The sequence below is a fragment of the Photinus pyralis genome, unplaced genomic scaffold (genome assembly GCF_008802855.1).
Source record: "Photinus pyralis isolate 1611_PpyrPB1 unplaced genomic scaffold, Ppyr1.3 Ppyr1.4_LG7, whole genome shotgun sequence".
Lineage (NCBI taxonomy): Eukaryota > Metazoa > Arthropoda > Insecta > Coleoptera > Lampyridae > Photinus > Photinus pyralis.
The window spans coordinates 3828652-3853698 of NW_022170738.1; positions in this window are offsets into that span (position 1 = coordinate 3828652).

Sequence of the window (25047 nt, forward strand, 5' to 3'; positions counted from 1 at the left end):
AACGGTGGTAAAATTTATTTGACTACGGCACTGGATTCTACGTAAAAGTATCTAAAAGAAGCAGCTTTTACCTTTTTTCTATCTTACATGGGTAGTAATATATGATTGATAACATAACAAAACTTTCGTTTTCACCCTGTATCGTAAAAATAAACGTAGCTAGTTTGATTCTGTTTGTGGTATTGAAAGTTTCACAAAAATGTGGCACAGCGTCGTTAAAAGTCTCTATCTTTAAAAACAGTTGAGAACATTGCAGTTCCAACTAGAATAGAACACTTGGTACAAAGTCAATTTTTAGTACAGCACTGATCATCCATATTTTAAATAATAAGCCAGGGATTCATTTAAATTTTAGCAAAAGGAATGTTTTGAAGTTAATTTTTGTCCACAAATTGAAATGTAAGAATAAAAATCAAAGTTGTGTATTTTTTATCCACTCGGCAGTTAATTGTACAAACCTAGGGACTATATAAGAACCCGATTCAGGGAAAAAGACGGATCGTTCTGGTCGAACACACGCGGCTCTAGAATCTGCATAATTTTACGTAAGATTTACATGTTGTAGGTTAGCAGCCCTCAAACCACTTTAAGAAGCGAAGGCTTGCTGTTTACAGATGCCAGTTGCAAAAGACATCTCCTGTGGACGAAGAGATGTAACACATTTGTAACAATTTAAAATTCCAAGTTTATATTCGATTCTTAGTTTCATTTAAGTGAAATTCTTACGCTATGTATTTCCTTTGGAGACCCGTTTAGTTTCGATGTAATTAGTTGAACATTATAGGTTTTATCTACAATAGTTCTTTATTTTCGCCAGCAGAGGTCGTGCAGATGTTTCTGTGATCTTATCTTTTATGCGTACGCATTTCCTTGTACTAAACCAGTTTCGATGGTTTGCTTGTAGAAAATGCCCGCCATTGCGTATATATTTCCAAGTTCTGAGTCCGTTTACGGTATGTCCCAACAATTGCGTATTACCTTTGACTTTGGATAATTTTGTTGACTTTTTACTTCTGGCTTACTCTTTTCCTTGTTACTGTCTACCTGAGTATCGCTAACTACATCGACATCCTTTATGAAAACCGCAGAATTATTGGATTGTTTATTATTGCACAACAAGGAAGCCATTGGAAAACTCCACCGCCATCTTATGTCAAAATCAATCACGTGATACCTACATTACTTGATGACCTACTATGCGATCAAAAATGAGTTGCTGTCGAGTCGCATTTGAAATTTTTGTTTACATGGAAAATCGTATTTAACTTGAACTTCCAAAGGCGACTCGACAGCAACTCATTTTTGACATTGACTTTATACACTATAGACAAACGGAGAAATAGGGAAAAATGGCAGCCGCTTACTGTAGCGAATATTTGCGTTAAATAGGCAACTTATTAAACACATTGCAATGCACGTACTAATGATGACGTCGAATGGGACGACATATGAACGCATGCAAATTTATGACGTTTCATTCGTTTAATTGTTGATTCTGTACATTTTTGTTTGAACTACTCTTAATAGTATTACAAAGACCATTTACAAAATTTAAAGTTCTTAGCAACAATTTAACAGATATGGCCGATGCCACAGCGTTTTTTCCTATTTTCAAAGGATTTGTGTAAAATTAATAGTTCCTTGGCGTCATTATGGTTTGATGTGGTTTTCTGAGAAGCTGTTCACATCGTGTGCAATTAAACTTTTCGATCGCAAAGTAGATCAACTCACTCTTCCAGTAATGTACCTAGTGTTATCAACTTCAATGTCTAAGATGGAGTTTTCTAATGACGACTGAAAAAATGCAGAAGATGAACATGATGGCGATTCTGAACATTTCGTCGAAGCAAATAACACCCACTCTTTCTTGACGATAAAGTATACATACTAACTTTTTAGTTTAATTTGTTCGAACTATGCTGAATTATATCCTGTAGTGGATTTAGATGCCGAAATCCATTCTTTTAAGGTAGATATTGTGGGCAACACGATATTTTGCCTCCAGAAATTTGTGTGTTGCCAGAGACTTGTAGTATAACTTTATGACAAACTCCTTTTCGTCTTGATGCCATGGAGGTTTAGCTTTATGCAAAATTTGCGTTCTTACTAATCCGCGCTTGTCAGTGTGAATACCTGTCACTGTCACTGTGCATGCACTTGTAGCACAGCCGTCTATAATTACAAGCCATGCTGAGAAGTTTGGCAACGTTGTTCGAAAGTCAATCGGTGGGCCGATGTAAGTTTTAATGGCGTCTTGTTGGTCTTGAAAAACGGCATTTTCCTCTTTCCTGTGTTTCGCCTTGGTGGTTTTAATACAGAAGAAAGATACTTAGGCAGCTTACAATTGTACATATATTTTATTTATGTACAAAAATGGATAATAACATTTTTATTTGACTTTAAAATTCGGAACGCTGTAAATTGGTAACTGCATCATAATGTGTTTTCCATCGAGATCTCCGAAATTGGTGAACTTCTGTCGAAAGAGGTCGAGGTGAAGCACATGCTTGAGCACTTAATTTCGGTAAAAGGACAGTAAATCGCTGCGCATCAGCGAGGTTATATCAACGACCAGGTGTAATTCGGAATGGCAGACTTTATGCCAGTCACTACTCCAGTGGATCTAGGTACGAAGCTTTTAAAGAGGGGAGCCCCATAGACTTCAAATTCCCGTACCATGAACTTTTGGGAATAAGTTGAAAGGTTCCTTCAGAAAATCGATTTGACATGTCCGTGCTAGAATACCTGAAATCCAAACTAATTGTATTTTTTCACGATAAACAATTACCGTACTTACGTACCAGGTAGTGTGTAGGTCATATTTGAGCTTCTTACAGGTACTTTGAACAAATAAAAGTGCTTGTAAAGGGTCCAGTAAGGAGTAGCCTGCTTTAGAGGTTATGACAACAAATCAATATACATATTTCGTTTAGCAACTTACCTGAATAATAATTTCTGTTCATTCCATAGGAAGTAACACAAATTGCCGCAATTTCCCTCTGTTAAAACAGGTACATTGGAATATTACACCCAAAACACATAAAATACACTCAAAATGTGTCAAATTGAATTAGGAAATCGGCCTACCATGCAGTGTTGCCATAATTCTCAGCACGGCTTGTAATTATAGACGGCTGTGCTTGTAGGTACAATAATTATTAATGACGTACCTAATAACAACGAGAGTGGCGCTGCGACGATTTGGTGGCCCAGCTCCATACTAACATTTCCAGCTCCATTTGTGTTGCCATTTTTTAAGCCTACACCGTTTGTCTATAGTATATAAAGTCAATGTTTTTGATCGCCCGTTACTTACACCTCATTATTTTTTAGTCGATAGCCGGAAAAATGGCATATTATTGTTTTGTTATGTCATCACAAAGCAGGTAATTTCCGTACTGTCCGGGAATCTTCATTCCCGTACAGTATGGGAAAATATCTATACTCTTGTGAGCATGAAAAAGTAAAAGAACAGTTATACACAAAAATGCATAGTTTATTTTCTATTAATATATACATCAATAGTACAATTATTGCAGTTTCCAATCAAATTTGATAGTCCAGTTTTGGAGATGGTGCACCCCCGCTACTTGCTTCTTTTACCATTATGGTATTTGAAGAAAAACCTATTGCACTCAAAATTGGATGGTCGAACGGTTGCATATTTACGGTATGTTCCTAAATAAGTGTCGTTTACTATAAACGACCGTGGCTTGTTGGCTGTGTTGCATGGAATCTTTTATTTTATTATCCCTCTCTTGTTTTGGGCCCTCAACAGGCATGCGCCCAATTACAGAGTGACCCGCATAATGCTACTTAGAGGTGCCTCTGCAGAAGGTCTTAAGATACACCATCTTCACCAATAGTTGTGAACCCAAATCCTCAATGTCCGCAAGCTTTAAGTTACATAACTCCTCTCGCCGACAGGCGCTATAAATTCCGAAAATTACCACAACCTAAAAAAATTAAGTTACAATCTTCAGGCCTTTTAATTAAAATCTTACTTTAGGCATGAGGTAAGTATCATCTGGAGCGTTGATCATACATTCTCTGATTTGTTCGTTGGTGAAGACTTTCGACTGCTTTGTAGCATTTTGCTTTAACATAAGAACCACATTTTCCGAAAACGAATAAGTCCCTTTACTTGATCTATATTCCATAAAACGTTGATAAGCATTTTCATACTTTTCCCTCGATTTAGTTGGCAACAGATTTGGAGTAGCTTCATTGACTGCTTCCAAAACTTCAGGTGGTGTTACACAAAATAAATCTTCATCAAAATCACCGTCGATATCCATTTTATATTAATATTGCACATCAACTAATATTATAAATTCACACCATTGAGTTAGAAAACTAACTTTTCTAACTCAATGATTCACACAAACGAAAAAATTTTCGATTTGTTTACTTCATGTCCATGGTAACGTTCAAACAATGCATGCTCGGAAAACAAACTTGATGTTTGCATCTATTAATTACTGTAAATAAAAAAGGCGCCGCCCGGGTTCGATCTGCGCACCTATCTCATACAAGCATAGACCAATGACATTATACCAAACGATAATTGGTGAAAATTAATTTAGTTTGAAATGGTATGTATTTTTGGTGTTTAACTATTCGCTATCGACTAAAAAATAGTATGTACAACACGTAGGAAAAGTATATTCCTGGACTCTGATAGTTGTAAGCCTCGGCTATCGCCTCGCCTAATAATAAATGTCTTTATTGTCAACCGAACAAACAGCAAATAAATAACATTTCTTTGTTAATACATTTATGAGTGACAATAGGTGCAAGTTCAGGGACAGGCACAAGCGCCGCTCCTGGTCTTCCACTTGGACCAAAATCAGCAACGGGAAGGAAGAAAATAAAATTTACAATATAAATAGAAGAAAGAAAGAGGAAAGAAATAAAATCTACGATATAAATAGGATGGTTCACGAAACGTCCAGATTGCTAACAATTGATGCGAGATAGTGATAGTTAATGTGGCTTATTGAGATTGTAGTAGGTACTGTTTACTAGCAGATTTGAAAAGAGGCAAGGAGGAGATGTTCTTGACGTTATCTGGTAAAGAATTCCATAACTTACAAACATTATAAGAAAAAGACCTCTCAAACAGTGATGTTATGTGCCTAGGAGGCCTAAGATAAAACTTTTTTCTTACATTCAGATCGATTCAGATTATATACATCTGTGCGGTATGTTAAGCGTTCCGCCAAGTATGGAGGGGTTTTGTATTTAATCACCTTAAAATAAAGTGAGAGTGCATTATGTACCCTTCGATTGGACATATTTAACCACTTACACCGCTTCAATAAATGTGAGACTTTATTGTACTTGCGAATTCCGTATATAAAACGAAGGCATTGGTTTTGAATTTTTTGTACCCTAATCACTATCATTGTCCAGGAATATGCAACTTTTCCTACTTGTCATACAATCTACTATTTCCTGAAGCGGTATACATATAAAATTTTCTATACCGGCCATTTTGTAAAATCAAAACCAACATTTTCTAAGCCTAAAGGCCGGATGTCCACCGCATCGGAACGACCAAGATCGGTGCGATTTGAATCGCCCGATAAAGATCGCGCGCGTGTGCTCCTATTGAAGCCTGTCCACAGGCTCGATTTTTGTCGGGACCGATCGAAATCGCAACCGACTATTTTCGCCCGACCCGACGTTCTTGAACGATCATTTGTCGGCAGTCGTGTGTCATAATAATCAAAAGTGCTGGTAATCTTTTTTCTACCGTCACACATCTTCTGTAATTGGTTTTTTTTGGCAATTAATGGTCGAGCAATGTCAGCCAAAGGAAAAAACTACTCTTGGACATACGATACATACATTTAAATTTGTGTTCATGATTCGCAAGTTCATGGGCACAAATGAAAGCACCTCTGTTTCTTTTATTAGTTATGTACGGAAGAACCCAATAACTGTGGTGGTGAATTATCTTTTGCCTGTGGTGCAAAAGCATGACAACTGCTTCACTTGACATTTTATTTAATGTCAACTGTCAACCCGATAAAAATCGTTCGAAAGGCGATCTTCCTATGGACATGAATTGCCAATTTTAGTCGGCCCGATCAATCTGGATACGACTACAGTTGAACCGCCCCGATTCGGTGGACATCCGGCCTAAAGCGACCATCTGTTAAACCAGCCACAAAAAAACCATTGTGAATCATTAACATATCTAGAAATTAGTTGATATACCAGTTAATTAGAATGCTCATGACATTTACTTTCCATTGGTTGAATGTTCACTAGCCTATAAATGATAAAACAAACCGACCTATGGATATGTGTAACTTTATGCGAGGTTATCACCAATTGTAGGTAATTAGGTAATGCACTCCTTCCCGGTCTCTGCCTATCCATCCGCATAATGCCACTATATACTATCCCCAATATAAAATGCTTTCAGAAGAGACCCGCTGGTCTTAAATTTCAGAAAACTTTTACTTTCTTTACGAAACTGAAAAATTTACGAAGCTAATTTTTGATTTATACTGTAGCGCGAAAAATGTATAATTTTTAACCTTATGAAAATTTACATTTATTGAGCCGTAAATGTTTCCTAATTGGCAAAACAAAAACGACGTCGATTAGTTATTTTCGGAGCAATACTGCCTCGAAGCTTATAGTAGAAATGAATAAATGATTAAAACCTTATATCATAAAAGGACGCTGAAATATAATTTATGCAGAGCTCTGAATCATTCATAATGCGAAACAGCACGGAAGATCCAAATTCAATTTCGAAGAAAGGTAAACGTAGCCATTAGTGCGTGAAAATGCCTGTGTATTTTTCGAATTATGATCTCGCTGCGTCAATAACGACGAATAACGAATAAGTGCACCATCTGCACCGTTTGGAACCCCAAAATTAAATTCTATATTTTATAATCCGTCTTCAATGTTTAATTTCTATATGCCTCGCCTTGCTTTGTGAACGAGTCGTTAAAATTGGGTGTTAAACCTGAGATTTTCGTACGCGGGATAATGCTATAAACAACAAAGCGATAAAAGTAAACCTCCGATTGTATTTTGGGCTTTTAAGAGTTGCTGTTCGAATAATATGCCACCTGTATAGGAAAACCCTGTCAACATAAAGTCGCGCTGGATATTGCTTTTATTGCGCTCTTCTAGCTCAAGGGTGCGTTAGAGTAGTGTTATGTAAATCGGGGTGGATTTTAGGGAACGTTTAAGTTTTTACGTCATCGATTAAAAAGATACACATGCATAAGTAGGTACCCAGTAATAATGAATAAGAGGTCTAAAATTATTGGGGTACTTGCCATTTTAAAGTATAATCAAGTGGAAGTTTTCCCAATTACATCTTGCTTGTTTCCAAACCCGCACGGCTGTCAAGCTTTTGCAATCGCACCGTTTCCACTAACCTACAAACAAAAGTAAACATTATAAAACAGTTCATGCGGTAACTCCTCAATGCGGTATATAAACCACTAAAGTCTAAACCAGATTCGGTTAGGGGCGATTGACATAAATTTCCTACATCAACGGTTTCGATAAATTCTAAGGCTCTTAGGAAATGTGCAAGAATAACCCAAAATTATCACACGCTGAGAATAAAGATAAATTGTGGGGTAACCGTAATTAAACCATGACACCTATTAATAAAGTCATTTCTTTTTTTGTGTCCAAGAAATGTGACATAAAAACTGGATTTTATTGACTCTAAAGGGGTTAAACGTGCGTTCGTTGTATTCGGGGTACAATATACCGCGCCATATATCTCGAGAATAAGTTGGGGGTGTGTGATACAGGCTAGTTTTCGACTTGTTTATGAAAATGTTTTACAACCTCATTCGTAAATACGATCCAACGCATTACTACTTCTATTCTTTGCTGGACATACCTATCGACTAGTTAAAACGGACAGCACGTTATATCGTACTATCTAGGTATGTTTTTTTTTAAATAAGTGTTATCCATACTAAAATTAATAGGCAACAGGTAAGGCTATAAGTCATTTAAAATCTGATGAAGTTCATTCCAGTTCCAAGTGCCAAAACTCGAGTCACAATTGTTGCAACCGTGTTAATGGAACAAACTAAGAATCTGTATATGAATTCAACTCTCAAGGAAAAAAACAGTAGCACTGATCGACTAAGCGCATCTCTTGAACCTGCAGGAGGACTTCATCGCACGACCAACTGTAGAAGGCATTTTCGGTTGACGAAAGGAACAGCTATAGATATTATTGCCCGGAGACCTTGGCTACGCCTTACTTATCATCCAGAGTCCCAGTATAAGCCTTCAAGATTTCATCCACGTAAACCGAAACCACAGAAAGGAATTTAACATACTGTGCCGTTTAATTATTAGACAACCATAAGCGCAGTCAATTTCAGTGTGAGCCACTTGTTTCTAAATATTTTGTAAACTTGGATTAATTTGTTTTCATTGAAATTTTGCATTTTGCCTCCCGCATGTTAGTAGTCTGCCGCGTAATTAGTGCCTATTATTGAGTAGTACCTTTTCATTTAAACTAGTTTGCTTTGAAGGCCGATTAGAATTAGTGTAACCGTATTTTGCCATTTATTACTATTTGTACCAAAAGATCCCTGATCCAACAGCCACGTAACGATTACATTATTTTACAATTTATTTCGTTTCGTTCGTTAAGAAGTCTAATTATCTAAGCCATTTATGAATATACTGAATTTTTTGGCCAGAATTTATACACAAAGGATGGTTCAAGGTTAGAGGTTGAGTTAGATTTTATGTAAATTTGTGTTAAAAAACACCAACATTGATGAATGTTTGCTGAAGTTTTAAATCTAATTAAAATAAACCGATACAACGAAATATCGAAGGATCCTCAGTATTACAATCACTTTTAACGACAATTTATTTTAATCTTACAAAATACATTTTATAGTTAACAAAAATGCATCAAATTCATGTCTTGGGCTTTGAGATAATGCTCTTGGTTTTTTTCCCAACGATCTTGGTGCATAAATAACGATTTTGACATGTTTTGATCAAAATCCATGTGGTCCATAAAAATAGATCAAATTCATGTTTAGATCATTGAGATAATGCTCTTGATCTTTTTCCCAACGATCTTGGTGCATAAATAACGATTTTGACATGTTTTGATCAAAATCCACGTTTTCGCCAAAAATTCATCAAATTCATGTCTTGGGCATTGAGATAATGCGCTTAGTCTTTTTCCCAACGCTCTTGGTGCATAAATAACGATTTTGACATGTTTTGATCAAAATCCACGTGGTCGCCAAAAATGCATCAAATTCATGTCTTGGGCACTGAGATAATGCGCCTAGTCTTTTCCCAACGATCTTGGTGCATAAATAACGATTTTGACATGTTTTGATCAAAATCCACGTGGTCGCCAAAAATGCATCAAATTCATGTCTTGGGCATTGAGATAATGCGCGTAGTCTTTTTCCCAACGATCTTGGTGCATAATTAACGATTTTGACATATTTTGATCAAAATCCATGTGGCCTCAGAAAAATAATTTAACATTTTTGAATCACACACATGCGGTTATCAAACGTGCACGTTATCAACTCTTTCAGCATCAAGATAATGCGTTTGAAAGCTTTTACAACTCTAAATTCATGTGTAAAGAATAATTTTGGGTACATTTTGCTCTAAAACTTTTGACCGAGACCACAGAGAAGAGTTATATTGAATTGTTACACATCTAAGAGTCATAGGGAATAATCTAGCGAAAGTCCGAACTCGATACATGACCTAGGGAATGAAATATGTTAATTTTTATTATATTGAGTTCGCAGTTTTTCCTGTTCCCGATTCACTCGAAGTCGTATAACTTTTGTTCCTGTTGAACCAGCTTCCTGAAAATCAATAGCGTCCGTTCTTAATGTCCAACGTACCCGTATACCAAATTTCAACACAATCGGCCACTTTTAAAAAGAGTTAGAGCGCACACGGACGGACGGACGGACGGACGGACGACAATACAAAACTATAAAGGATCTGAGGATCCTTAATAACTCTATAGAAACATCCCTTTACATGTTTTCTCCAAGATACATAAACATTGTGCTAATGTTCAGCCCTTCAAATCGGTCCTAAATACGTTTCAAAATTGTTTATTCCATCGATTTTTATACGTCTGCGTCTGCTATTTAATTCAAAGCAGATTGAACGAATGTGTTTTCCGTTTATATATATTTCTGCTGTCTCGTCACCATTTACTCAGTCGCATTTTTCTTCCAGCGAGATAATTAAGAGAATAAGAACAGTGTAATAAATAAATAAATTATTATTATTGTTGCGGGCCATCATGCTGGCCATGCTATTGCCGTTGGGTTATTGTTATGTAATTCCTGGCAAGTATCGCGGGTCCATGAAGTTAGCAGAACATTGAACGCACAAATTAATGTCGAGACTAGGGGGGTTGGTTAGTGCTTCGTTTGTGCCGGTTTGTGCCGTAAAAAGTTTGCCAGCAAAACATACGGTTTGGAAATTATTTAGATTTTTAAAGGTTCTGCTAATAGGCCAGTCATTGAGAATTTTTACCTGGAAATAACTCGGGAAGTACACAAATTTTGTATGCTTGAGTGCGTAGAACTAAAATTCATAAAATGCACAATTCTAAACTTGCCGCCGGGGCCGCCATCTTACCAAGATGGCCGTCAAAAGCGGTTTTCCACCGATATCTCCAAAACTGCTCATTTTACGAGAAAATATGTGGTGAGCAAAATTAAAGAAACGAAAATTTCCTACAAAAAATGTAGTTAGCATATTTTCACTAAAGTTAGCCCTTACGCAGAAATTCAGAAATTTTTAATAACCAGTGGCGTATATTATATCCAAATAATTCATTAATCATTTAATTAATTAATCAAATTGATTAGTCTATGATCAATTAATTTTTAGATTTTATTTTAGTCGTCGCAATCTTCTATGGTGATAGACATGTCAGTTGTTAAATTTTATTAGTTAAATCAATTAGTTATATTGTTATATTCAATTCCTTTTAGCCAGCATTATGGACTTTATGTGTTTGGTATGTGATTATTTATGTTAATTTTACGTTAAGGGCGCCATACCTATAGCACGTGACCTTGCACTTGACTAATTGATATGAAGCTCTAACCACACCGTCACGCAAGAAAACCTTGCATCATTGTTTTTCTTTCCATCCCTAATTACGTCCACTTAGCACTGACTTTTGGTTACCTTCGTTAGGCGGCGCCACCTCACAGTCGCTTGAAAGGAAAATTTCTTTTTTCCATTAGGTAATAATAATAAAATACTGCCTGGAAGTGATTGTTTTATGGACTAAAATCTCTAAAATAAATTACTATAGCATGGAATGGTCAGAATAGAATAAACGCTTTCCATGATAGACTATGAATTACAATGACAGTAAAAAAATTTCAGATAATGATCCACCGTCAAAAAAACCTTACGGGTTGGATTCCAGTTTAAAACTTTTAAATGAGTATTTGAAGTTGTTCTTTAATCAATTTCAATATCAATATCAAAAAATCAAAACTTAACTTTTCCGCACGGTATTAGTATCTGTTGAGACCCAGCATTTTCCTTTCATTGGATTTACTTCTCATACCTCGCTTCGCCTTTTATTGAGCGAAGTATATAATCGATTTGGCAATTAACTACATGGATGTTCAATTTGATTTGCCGTTAAAATTTCACAAAAATTGGTCAACAAATAAGAAATTTACTTTTGCACATCCGCGAAAGAAGCTTTTGATATGTTTGAAATAATCGATCGATTTGCCTTTAGTAAAGGATTCTAATGTTAAAATTTCAGTAAGATCGGTCCATAAGTAACAAAGTTACTTTGCGCATGCGCAGAAGATTACGGCTTACCAGTTTGGAAATTAATGGGTGCCTTCTCCACGCGGCAAGGACTGAAAAAATGTACGCAATTTGTCCCATTCAATTTTGAGTTTTCGTGCTAAAAACAACCCGGACAACGACAACGGACTTTTTTCAGTACTTTACAATACTTTACTTACCCATATATGGGTGCGGAAAAGTAATATCATAGAAGATATATGCGATTTATATACACTTTATATACTACTTTAAACCACAGGTAGGCGATGTGAAACAAAAGCTGATCTAGAAACTAAACTGTGTTGACATTGTAGCTGGAAACATTTTAACAGACAAAGAGTCTGACACAAGAAAGTAAATAAAAAAATTATAGAAACTTGATAACGAAATAAAAGATTATTTTTCATAGCCTACTGTGACTTAAAGTAATAAAGTTTAAAAAAATCGCATAGAAAACCAATATCATTCATGGTGTGTTATATTTTTATCAGGCCGGAGTGCGGTACTATGGTTCCCTGGTTAGAATCGACGTTCGGGCATAGATATTTGTAAATGTATAGTGGGTTGGGTTGGTAGAGCGACCTTGGATGAAACCCCGCCCACTCAAAAATAAAAGCAAAAATAAAATATTTAATATGCTACCTTTTTAGATTAAAATATACAAGGTGTTCCACGAAACACACGAGATTAGGTCCGAAATAATTTCCAAACCGTATGTTTTGCTGGCAAACTTTTTACGGCACAAACCGGCACAAATGAAGCACTAACCAATCCACCCAATCCCGGGATTTGTGCCGACAAAAGTGTGCGAAGTTAGCAGCACATCTAAAAATCCAAACGGTATGTTTTGCTGGCAAACTTTTTACGGCACAAACCGGCACAAACGAAGCACTAACCAACCCACCTAGTCTCGACATTTGTGCCTTCAATGTTCTGCTAACTTCACGGACCCAGGTATCCCACCTATTCCTAGACAAAAGACAAAAAGACTTCGGGGGTGAGCATGGAGGGCTGACAGGCATAAATCGACGTTGGTTGGTCTATTGGCCTAGTCAGAGGGCCGAGACAGGATGTGTATCCTAAACACCACGCGTGCGCGCAGCGTAATCTTTTCTCAAATAAGTGTGAGCTCCATCATAACTCTTCCGGATGTCATTTCCAATTGCCAATCGGAGTGTTCGGAAGTTCAGGATAGCTCCGCACTATTTAGGGACTCAATTCCGCCCAGTGAGCCACCGAGTTAATTGGCTATGATCGCGGATAATCAGTGGAGATGTTTGTTTACATGACTTAATTAATAATAAAATTGTTTAAATTTTCAAAATATTCGTTAACCCACCACCGCCACGCCATCCGCGAAATTCCTGCCAGACGTTTGGATATCCTATTCATGCATATAAATAACTATCTTATATCCAAATATCAACAATAATAAAACTGCTTAAGAAAATATGCCACTAGTTCTCCTACTAATACCCCAGTAATAAACTCCTCCTGAATATTCGGTTTAGTCCTCACATTCCAAAAACTTGTCCCCGGGACGTCCTCTTTCAAAGACAACTCGTCCCCTCCGAAATACTCCGACGCAAGGAAGTTTCTCGAAGGAAGATTAACGTTGAAAAGGTTTAAAGCAATTCCTTCCTATAGTAATTGCTTGTACACGGTTTTTAAAAGATTTCTTTTCCTGAAATTTGTCCCCAAGAATACTTGAGCACACCATCGTAAAGGCTGGTTTACGTATACAACTCAACATTTAGCACTACAGTCTAAAGTTTAAGTTAATGCGGCAATTATGTTGATATCTAAAATGTATTGTAACGTGATTTATAAATTCGGGTTCGATTTATATCAATATTTATTAAACAAAACTAAAACACTATAAAAACTGTACAATTTATATCGACTATTTATATCACACACTTCGCAATTTATATTTCCGCGCTCGATGTTTCATCCGTACTCGATCTCGTTCGGTAGTAAACTCCCTGCGATGTTCGGTCTGCAACCATTTATACACGCAAGCAATGTAAGTCCAGAACACTCGCGTAATTACCAGATACGTCGCAAACATTCCCACTATCGCGCGCCTAGAAAATTCCAGAGCGCCAAAGGCGACGTCACGTCTGGAGATTCATAATTGAACAATTAATCTTGATAGTTGATTATGTCGAATTTTGCAATGTTAAATATTATTCCCACTAGTATGCGCCTTTTTGATAATGTATACTACTTCTGTTCTGTCAAACAATTTGCCTTCCCTAACTACATTCAAATCTTTCTGGAGCGAATTATCTGGAGGTGAATGTTCCAAGGGCGAATTTTTTACCTAATGGGGATTCCTCTTTAAACGGAACTTTCTGAAGCAAATTTACCGGAGCGAATTTTGAATTGTGCAATTGCATATCTATTGTTTCAGGGGATTGTTTTGTTATTGGCAATTTTGTACTTTCCCCTAACGTTGATTAAGCGAGATCCCATCGAGAAAGTGTTCGAGGGGGGGGGGGGGGCATATAGAGTTTATATTTAATTAAGGTTTATAGCAAGTTTCTTTTGCTGTACTGCAATTCTTTGCAAAACGTTACTCGCAAAGGAAATTCTTACGTGTTTAGCTTATACAAAGGATTTCATTATATATTAATAACATCGAAAATTACAGGAGTCGAGTGGATATCCTGTACGGAAATAAGGAATGGAGATTCTTCGCATCGTGTCACTTTAAAGTCAATGTTTAGAATAAATGAGATTCCTTCTTATGAAAAAGTTAATGTTTCAGATATACAACGGAACAGTAGCCCAATCCATGTTAAATCCTTAAGTAAAATGTGAATATCCAAATATTCAACTTTTTGCCTTCCCATTCAACGAAAATTGTGCGACGAACTTCCCCCCTTAGCTCGTGCACGAACGGTATTCTAAATAAGGGAAAGCACAATTATTTCAAGTTCATTTAATTGTCGAACAATAATATAATTGTACAATTCAATTATTACACCGGGGACGGTCACTCGGGCGCCACCAAGACTTCACTCAGCACCCCCGAAGTCTTGGGAAAAGGGGCGGTGCGGTCTTCGCGGACGGGGTGGAAAGCCTCCGGGTATCCTCTAGTGGAGAACGGAATAACCAGGGATCGGTCAGGGTTCACCACAAAATGGCGGCGGTCACTTCCGGATTATCTAAAACAAAATATGGCCGACGGCCCTGACGGTAAATTTCCTAAAGGGAATAAAGCAATAAAGCACAAATCAATTAGCGGTGTCTAGGGGAACGAAAAGCGGAAAAACAAGGAGAACAGAATATACTTCCCCCCTTTAATCAACGTAATTGAAAATTAAGCGCTTACCTTGGTTCAGTAACGGTGGTATTAGTTAAACGGTGGTAACACTATCGATAGAAAATACGGTAAGCTTAAGGCGGTAATGAAACTTAGCGGAACGGGGTAAAAGTTACGGTAGTGCAAAAAGGTAAACTCAAAACGGTAGTTAAACGGAAAGGACAACGGATTGACTTACGGTCGCTCAAACGGTAAAACGGTAAAACAAAAGGCTTGCGGTGGATTCGGAAGGATACGGTTTCGCAAATTAGAAAAATCAAAAGGCGTACTTACAACTCGAAAGTATGAAGCAGAAAAGATCCCTCCCAAAATGAGCATTTTCCTTTTAAAGGAAACCAATTTTGGTGGAAGTGGAACAGGGAATTTCCAAAGCCGGGCGGTGCTCGTACCGAGAGCGGTAGAAAATAATTCGGTTTTTAATTAATTGCGGCTCCTGTGATTATCTTAAAAATCTGGGACAACTTGCAAACAACTAGAAAAATTACAGCGCCTCTGTGGACACCTCTCTCGACGGTTTCTGACAAGGTTTACTACTGCCCATTAACATGGCATTAATTAACAGCGCTTACCTAATTAAGCGTAATCAAACCTAAGTACTCATCAATCCAATCTGCAACTAGCTCCCTTGGACTTTTCTTCTCAAACGGCGCTATCGCTTTAACACTCTTATCGCAGCATGCAGGCATACGGACGGGACAGCAAAACTTGTAAACAACTCGATTTGAACTCGTTTTATCCTTGATTTTACTTATTATGGGAATCTAAAACATCTTATAAATAATTAACGGCGCTGAAACCAAAGAATATTAATTGTCCCTCATCTTCGCCAGGACAACATCCTTCGGTGGTTACAAAAATAATTCCAAAATTCCAACAGGAGCGGTCGTAGGCGGACTAATTAATTACGGTATCTCCATGGCATTGCGGAAAATGCTCAATATCACGGTCTTCTTGCGTAACGAAGCCCAAACCAATCCTTACTATACAGGGTGGTCCTTGTAAACGGCAAACTAAATGGGAAAATTCCGGGTGCTTCGTTACAATTGGAAGACACATTTTAAATATTTGGGACTTAAGTTACTTGGTTCCAATGAAATAATGTCCTACAACATCGTATGCCCTATGCATTCTAGATGAGAAGTTTTGGAACTAAATTTAAGAGCGAAATGAATGGCATTATAATATCTAACGCACATCTTTATCATCTACTCACTCGGCAACTATCGCGTAAAACTATTTTTATTTTTACCTTTTTTGATATGGAAAAACACTGTTTCTTTATCATTTCGGCAAAAAACGACTTACTCATACAAGAAAGGACTGGTGCTACTTGCATAGAATTTCATATTTCATGTCACCATTGTTGTTGTGTAAGGGTTTTCGTTTTCTTATTTCCTACCTTTATAATGAAATTGAATACCATAACAAAATAGTTTCAACAAAAAAATCTGAAGTTTTTAATATTAAAATTATTTTTTATTTGTCTTTGGGAGGGAGTTCGGGCAAGACTGTTCTTCGAATCTAACCCAGTATACGAAAGAAAATGTATGCCCGACTTCGCGACCCTCTTTTTCAAGAATCAAATAAACATTTTACATAAAATCTCTAGCAAATTAAGAATTAAGAAAATTAAAAATTAGATATTAGGAATTAAGAATTCTTGAAGAACCTTAGAAGAATGTTAATGATGTTTGAAAATGTAGTTTGTGAAATAGGGTACTTCTAAGCAAGATATTGTCCTTCAATGATCACTGACGAGTTGCTGAAGGGAACCTTTGGCTTTATTTTCTCCACGACGGGACCCGGGTCCGAGGACAAATATCTAACCCCAAAAAAACAGGCTCGTAAGCTGCATTTTCCTTAACGAATTCTTTCTTCTTTTTTACAAATACTTAATTCTGAGGACAAAAATACTATTATTTTAGAAAATTGGAGGACAATCTCGATCGAAAGAAAAGTTATCGAAGTCAAAAGAAGACAAAACGATTATATAAAAATTGAGAAACAAATGAAGAAAGCACTCCATGATAGAAAGAAGGAATAGACCAGAAAATAGTGAGCGTGAGACTCGAAATTAAAAAGAGAATAGATTAATTCAAAAAATGATAATGACATTCTTGAAAGTTGATTGCAAAAGGAGGATTGCAGGAAGCGTGCTTTAAAAAAAGTAGAGGTAGAATGACTACATGTAAAAGGATGAATCAAGGATATAGAACAGCGGAACTGAAGTAAAAAATGTTCCAAAACCCACTCGTGGGTATTGCCGCGTAACACAAAGTATTGAAACGATGCGTTGCCATCGAAAGCACACAAAATGTCGAATCTGCATATTGAAGCACGTCCACGTCCAGAGAAAGAGAGGAGTTAAATAAGTAAAATAAAGTTTCAAAGAAATATCTCCATAAATAAGAAAGTTGGCATTGCGCAGTCACTGCGCATGCCCACACATAATTTTTACCATGTGCGAAATGTTTGCCTTTACTAGAAGCAGCTGTGGTTCAAATTCCAAAGAAATATCCCCATACATAAGAAAGTTGGCAATTGTGCAGTTACGGCGCATGCACTGCGCAATGCCAACACATAATTTTTACTGTGTGTGAAATGTTTGCCTTTACTAGGAGAATCTGTGATTAAAATTGCAAAGAAATATCTACATAAATGCGAAAGTTGCCATTGCGCAGTCACTGCGCATGCCTCCACATAATTTTTACTATGTGCGAAATGTTTGCCTTTACTAGAAGCATCTGTGGTTCAAATTTCAAAGAAATATCTCTATAAATGAGAAAGTTGGCATTGCGCAGTCACTGCGCATGCCGACACATAATTTTTACCATATGCGAAATGTTTACCTTTACTAGAAGCGTCTGTGGTTAAAATTTCAAAGAAATATCTCTATAAATAAGAAATTTGGCATTGCGCAGTATGCCCACACATCACTGCGCATGCCCACACATTATTTTTACTATGCGCGAAATGTGTGCCTTTACTAGAAGCGTCTGAGGTTAAAATTTCAAAGCAATATTTCCATAAATAAGAAAGTTGGCATTGCGCAGTCACTGCGCATGCCCACATAATTTTTACTATGCGCGAAATGTTTATCTTTACTAGAAGGGTCTGTGGTTAAAATTTCAGAGAAATATCCCTATAAATATGAAAGTTGGCATTGCGCAGTCTGCGCAAAATATGGAGTTAAATGAAACTGATCGAAATGGGCAAATATAGACCATAACAGCTATCAATTAGCGAAAACGCGAAGTCTCTAGGTGGCCCAGGGGCCGAGATCTCGATGGAACGGACGGACGGACGGACGGACGGACGGACGGAAACACGAGCACATAAGCTTTACCTCAACTTCGTTGTGTTACGCTAAAAAAGAACGTTCTGAGCAAACCAAATTTAAGAAATATTTCCAGGCGACGTTTAAGGTAATGGTATATTCCGTAACGGTCTCAAATTACAATTATAGAGGCCATGCAGATTGCTTTTACGTAAAGTTGGCTATTTGGTGTAAGATTTTAATGTTACCACCCCACAGTATACAAATCCTACAATGAAATTAGTCGGAATACACGCCTAATCTGTACACAGTCGAAGAGTTGAATCCCCTGCTTATCCAGAAAATGAACAACGTCGCGCAAATACCCCAAGATTTATATCGTAAATTTAAGCACAGTCGTGTGTTGGAGAAAGCGCATTGTAGGGTTAGCCGTTCAATTTATTTCTTATAGATCATAATTTGCTGAAGCACTAAAAAAAAGTTTCACAAATATATTTGGTAAGATAAATATAAATTGCCTTAAAATGAGGAACACGTTTTACTCCATTAGCGCTGCAAACGTATCCGACCAACTTAATCTCTAAATGGAGCGGAATATTTACCCTTATCTTAGGTACTTAATATGAAAATATCCTACATTTCTAACCAATTTTTTTAGAAAACAAAACTTTGTATACATAATCCACGCGATTTCTCAAGTGGTGATAAATTAGTGGAAAATCCCCGAGGAATTACTGCGAGAATTCTTTAAAGTCAAAGCTCGATTGGAACCTGTTTTCTGGGGATTAAATTCGGAGTTCTGCGAATTAATCCATGCTTTCTTTAGTGTTTTGTTTTCCTCGTTTTTTCGGTTGAACTTAGTCTTAAATATCAAATGGAAATTTAAAAAAACATTTTGTTTAAATTAAATTTAATCTCCTTTGGCGATTAAGGTAGTTGGCTTTCACGCTCTTCTCCGGCTTCTGTCAGAAAGCTTTAAAATCCATTTTATTCCTTTACGAGAATAAATAACACACGACATCATCAGAAATGAGAAAAAACCACTCAACAATATTAAGTTTTAAAGTTTTTCGTAATTAAAGGAATGCGGTTTAACATCGAATTGCTTCTAGTGCTTTTTAGTACTTTTTCTAATTTTCTTTTACTGGAAAAATATTACAATAGTTCGCTACAATTCACAACTCGCAGATTCTGTTAACGCCGGCAAGGTACATCTTTTTCATGCTATCCTGCTGATGTATGAGTGGTTTCGTTTAAATTAAGGTGGAGGAAATGCCTCTTGGGAGTTTTGTTTTGATGGGATTTTGTTAGACTTACTAAATTTAAGTTGAAAAATCTTATTAGAATAAGCTACTTATTTCGAATGTGGCATTTTCGCAAGCTGAGGGATACGAATTTACTGCAAACTCGAAAAATTCGATACGACTGCAATAATTCTGTTATCTGTTGTATATAAGGGATAAATGAAGTGAAGGCTTCCTGTCCAAAAGTCGGGGGAGGTAGTGCTGAAAAATTGCCTTCTTACTTTTTGTTTTGTTGCCTAATTTAAAAACGGGTTTATTTAAATAAGTATGCGCCGGTTTTGTTTAAAATGGTACACATTATTTATACAAAAGCTTTTACTGTTGCATAAATATTGTCGCATTTTAACGTGTATAGGTATTAAGTTATTCCCCCACATTTAAGAACCGAAACTAATTTGTGCTCGATTTTTTATACTGCTTAGCCTTGGTGTTTTGTGTGTATTAACAGAATGGAATTTTTTATCTGCTTATACAATTTAATCCTGGGCGCACATTGAGAGTGAGACAGAAGAAGTAAGCTAACAATCTACTTTGGACCTTCATTTATTTTGATAGAACCTTTGTTTTGGTCTCTATATCACTTATTTTTATTTACACAGTTCATTCTTAAACCTTGTGTATGAAAATACCCTGTACAAATACGTATAAGTTATAATAGTTAGTTGTACATTTATTTATTTATATTCGAAATCCTTTCACAATTAGGTATGGTGTAATATGGATTAAATGCACTTTAGTTTTCACACTAATTTCTTTGGAAAAAAACTTGAGCCTTATATTGTATAAAACGGCATGCGAGTTATGCACTTTCCATAGTAATCTACTCCATACACTCCCAAACCATATCATTCCCATTGGCACGCTTGCTCTTCGCCGCTATCTTATGGTTAACATGGCAGTTCTCCTCCCAATTAGTTTAACAATAATTATTCCTTTATTGTTTGTTACCACAAGTTTAGAATGTGCCATTGAATTTGGGCACTCAGTCTGAACAGGTTTTACATCTCTATGATAGACGGGCAATCAGTTTGTTGTAGACATACAAGAGCCAATTTGGTTCAGTTCAAGGTCGCTCGCCACCTTGAGGTGACCTTGAAAAGTAGCCCAAGGTGATGCTCAAGGAAATTTACGTCCAAGGACTCAATTTTATTATGTTGTCATATTTCACTTTCAAGGTTACCAAAGGCCCCGCATTCATGGTTATCTAATAATATTATGTCATGGATGGCGTATGGGTTATTCTAAATGAACAAAATGTATAATTTCGGGTACCGTAAAAGTTATCTAGCTCTCCTCTTGACTAGGAAGTTCAAGGTTGCTCAACGTTCAAAGTCCAAAGGTTGGTCGCCGTTCAAAGTTTAAAGGTTGGTTGCCGTTCAAAGACCAAAGATTGGTCAAATTAATCCCAATTCATATTTGGGATGGTCATGTGTACCAGATGTATGGGCGTAGCTATCGTCTGGTTTAAATAAATATGGACACAGATTGTTCTATCAAGTAACAATATTTGAAATTTGTATCATTAGTTTTACCGTGCATGGTAAATCGACAAAAGTCGGTTTTTCTGGGATATCTTCGGATGTAACCGGAACTTTCTGGCTTTCTTTTAAGGATGATAACTTTTTCAACAAATACTGTGCGATCAAAAATGAGTTGCTGTCGAGTCACCTTTGGACCATTGTTGACATGGGAAATCGTATTTAACTTGAAATTCTAAAGGCGACTCGACCACAACTCATTTTAGATCGCCCGCTACTACGAAGGTAGTAAGCTAGCACTCCCATGAAGGTATCATTTTTTTTTTTAAAAAAGGGCAGCCATGCTGATGCAGAGTCAAGCTAAAAAAACACTGACAATGGGAATCGGTTTCGTCGCCGTTAGTGCTTTTAATGATCGTGAACCCCCCGGTATTGTATCTAGAGGAATAGGAAATTGAGAAGATTTAATTGTTGTTGTAAACTCTTTCTATGCGCCAATCTACCAAGCACCGACTCTTTCCTAATCGCTCACAGAGTGATTACTTTTCTTTCGCAACAACCTTTATGAAAAAATGAGAACAATGTAGCAAACAATGATGAAACCCAGCGTTTTACATTAAAAACGCAAAACAATATCATTATTATTAATGATGCTATACAAATGTTATAAAAAGGGAAAGTAAAGAAATGAGCTCTGCGATACAATAAACATGAATAATTAATCATAACCTTCATGGTGTATAATTTTCGGAGATAAACACGTTTTATATGCCGAAACACATGCATGTTATCCATACAAGTCGAAAGGGCTTTATATCTAAATAAAAGGGAATTATAAAAGGAATGATTATTTTAACCTAACCACTCCGTGTAAGTTGTAATAAATTTAGTATTTGATATTTTACTTTGGACTATTGTAATGAAGATATTATTAATTAGGTAGGTGTATTAATGTAAATTATCGTCGTTAACCTCCATGAGTTCTTCTGATAGGTTACTTATTCTGTAGCTCTAATATATGATACGGGGGTGCTCCCAAGTGCATTAGGTTATTGTAAGCGTCAAGTGTAGGGGATGCATTTCTTTTCATTAAAGAGCTAAATTTAAAACCGTACCTAGTGTTGGGCTTATGCCATTCTATTTATCAATGTTTTATGGAGAAGAAAAGAATTGTGTATTTAGACTGTATAAATTTATATGTAACTCGTTTCCTCATTATGAAAAGGTGCTGCGGCGCCGTCAACAAAAACGGCACGAAGGAACATTAAACACATTCGTTTAAGGAGGGATGATTTACTAACTAAAAAGCAAAGGTTTACTAGGGACCACCGCTAAAAATTAACATACATTACAACCTAGCCTAACGCGGTACCGTAAAATAGCAACGAGTTAACTTCAACGTTCAACTTTTATGTGTCACATTTTAACGTCGTGGATACATAGAATGCGGAGGCCTTCAAAGCATCTAATATAGAGATGATTAGAAAGTATTCCCGGGAGGTAGGTACTCCACATCTAGAAAATTCTAAAATTAGCACGCCGCGTAGGACAATTTTATTAACAACTCGCATCCCGTGAAATTAGAAAACAAATTGTGGGGCTGTAACGGTAGAACAGTGGCAGTAGTGTCGAATTGAAAAATTCTGTAAACAGAATTTTGCTTAACTCAATTAGGTGCTTTTAATTAAAGTGCGAAAAAGGTAAAGGCTCTAGGGTATTCTCTTAACGGTTTCTCAATTAGTTTACCCGTCGATCTCGCCTTCACATAACTATGAATGAAGGACATTGGGTGGTTGGTGCGTTGTGTTGTACATAGTTTCCAGCTGTGGTTTCCGTATATTGTATTTTATGCGGAGAGGACAATGACGAAAAACATAAGTACAACAAATTAAGTTCGAGGCGAATGTTACTTCGATGATAAACTGGAGGCCGTATTTTTCCTTTACAATATAAATGTGGCTTTCTACACTATATCAAATGTGTCTTCAGATGTAAAGCTTTAAATGAAAAATGGTAAAGATTTATTTGGGAGATGGTGTTCAAAAGTGAATGAGGATTGTTCGAATTTACCGCAGAACAAAAAATATCTACGCTTAGCCGTAGCTGTGTTCCACGTAAATATTTTGTATTGGAAATCGTATGTGTCCTCCATGGATTTAAACTTACTCACATTTAAGCAAAGGATAAAATGAACAAAAAAACAAAATTAATTATCAATGCTGTTTCCGTATCATCCCCGCAATTACGTTTTTGCGATTCCATTACGTTAGGAGTAAACGGTTTTACAGTCCGCTATTGCTAGAAAGTTAAACTTTTAGACTTTATTTGCCTTATATTTCCATTTAATTAAACGGTTTATGATTTGGAAAGTATACAAATTTATTAACGATTAGATATGTCTTAAACTCAGTAGAAAGATCAGCTGTTGCTCCTGCCGCTGCTGGTGGTGGTCTTGCTGCTGCTGCTTCCGGAGATTGCTAAAATTAGCTCTCGGTGCCTTAAACTGCGATGAATAAACTTCACCCACAGAACCACCACCATCTCATCTCAAAGTAGAGCCCAAATGATTTTCTTTCTCGAAATCCTAGACCTAATTCTATGCCACTCCAGTGTACTCGCACCAGTAGGTTTCGGAAACCAATTTTGGGCAACGGTCCGATGCAAGCGTAAGGCTCGGGTTCTCTGTTACCCCATGTTCTTCATGTTTAAGCCTTTATTCGGAAATTCCGAGGACTAGAACGTCTTTTACGTTGGTATCGCACATCGGCCGACCGTGTTCTAACCTCTACGGCAAATTCGGTAAATGCGTTAAGCGAAGCCGAGCAATGTGTCAACGGTCCCATAAAAACGTGAGGCAAGGAGGCACCTACACTCGGGTCTTCTATAACCCCTCTCCCGCTTTCCATTTCTATTACACAACTTACTTATTTCTGGACAACTTCATTCAAATTGTTATGGTAGGTCTCTCTAACAAAAGCAAACAAAATACAAGTATAAATTGTGCACAACTCGTATGCAGATAAAGCGCATGTTTTTTAACCGAAATAGCTTTTGTTTTGACATCACCAATGGATATATTTCTTGCAGACGTCTCAATCGCCCTTTGTGAGTACCCCCTTCCGACAATCCGTTCTTGAGGTATAAGGGAATGTACCCGATTACGATAAGAGGTCGAGGAGGAAGGCTATGGTTGGTAGAAATTAATTCCTTTCGTTGAGACTTTTTATTAGAGTACCATGGAGGATAAAACTAGTCCCCCCCCCTCCACCCCGTAGTTTGATAAGAGAACAGAAAGAAGGGCAGTAGTTGGTAGAAAACGGTGAGAGATAAAATTAATTGTTAAATTGTTACCCCCCCCCCCCCCCCCCCCCCCAACCCTCAGGGCTCGTCGCTCACTGATCTCAAATAAGAGTCGCACGGGAAAGTTATAGTTTGTACAAACCAATTTATTTCGATGAGACCTTTCATTAGAATACCATGAAGGGTAGAACATGTGTTAACCCCCCCCCCTTTTTTTAAATTTTAACTTGGCATTACTAAAGGCACGTGTATGCAAAATCTGAGACCAATTGGTTGTCGTATGTAAAAGTTATGACGTTTTACTTTCAAAAATGGCATCTCAGGAAATAATTCGTGGGGCCCCTTTTAGACAGCGAAATATGATGACTGCAAAAAATTCCAGGACTCAAGGACCATTCCCCTAGAAGTAGTTCGAAACGGCAGAAGTATATCCGGACGGACGGACAAAACGCAAGCAATAGCACATTCTTTTAATTCTTCAAAAATGCGCTAAAAATCGTACTGCGTATGCACAAT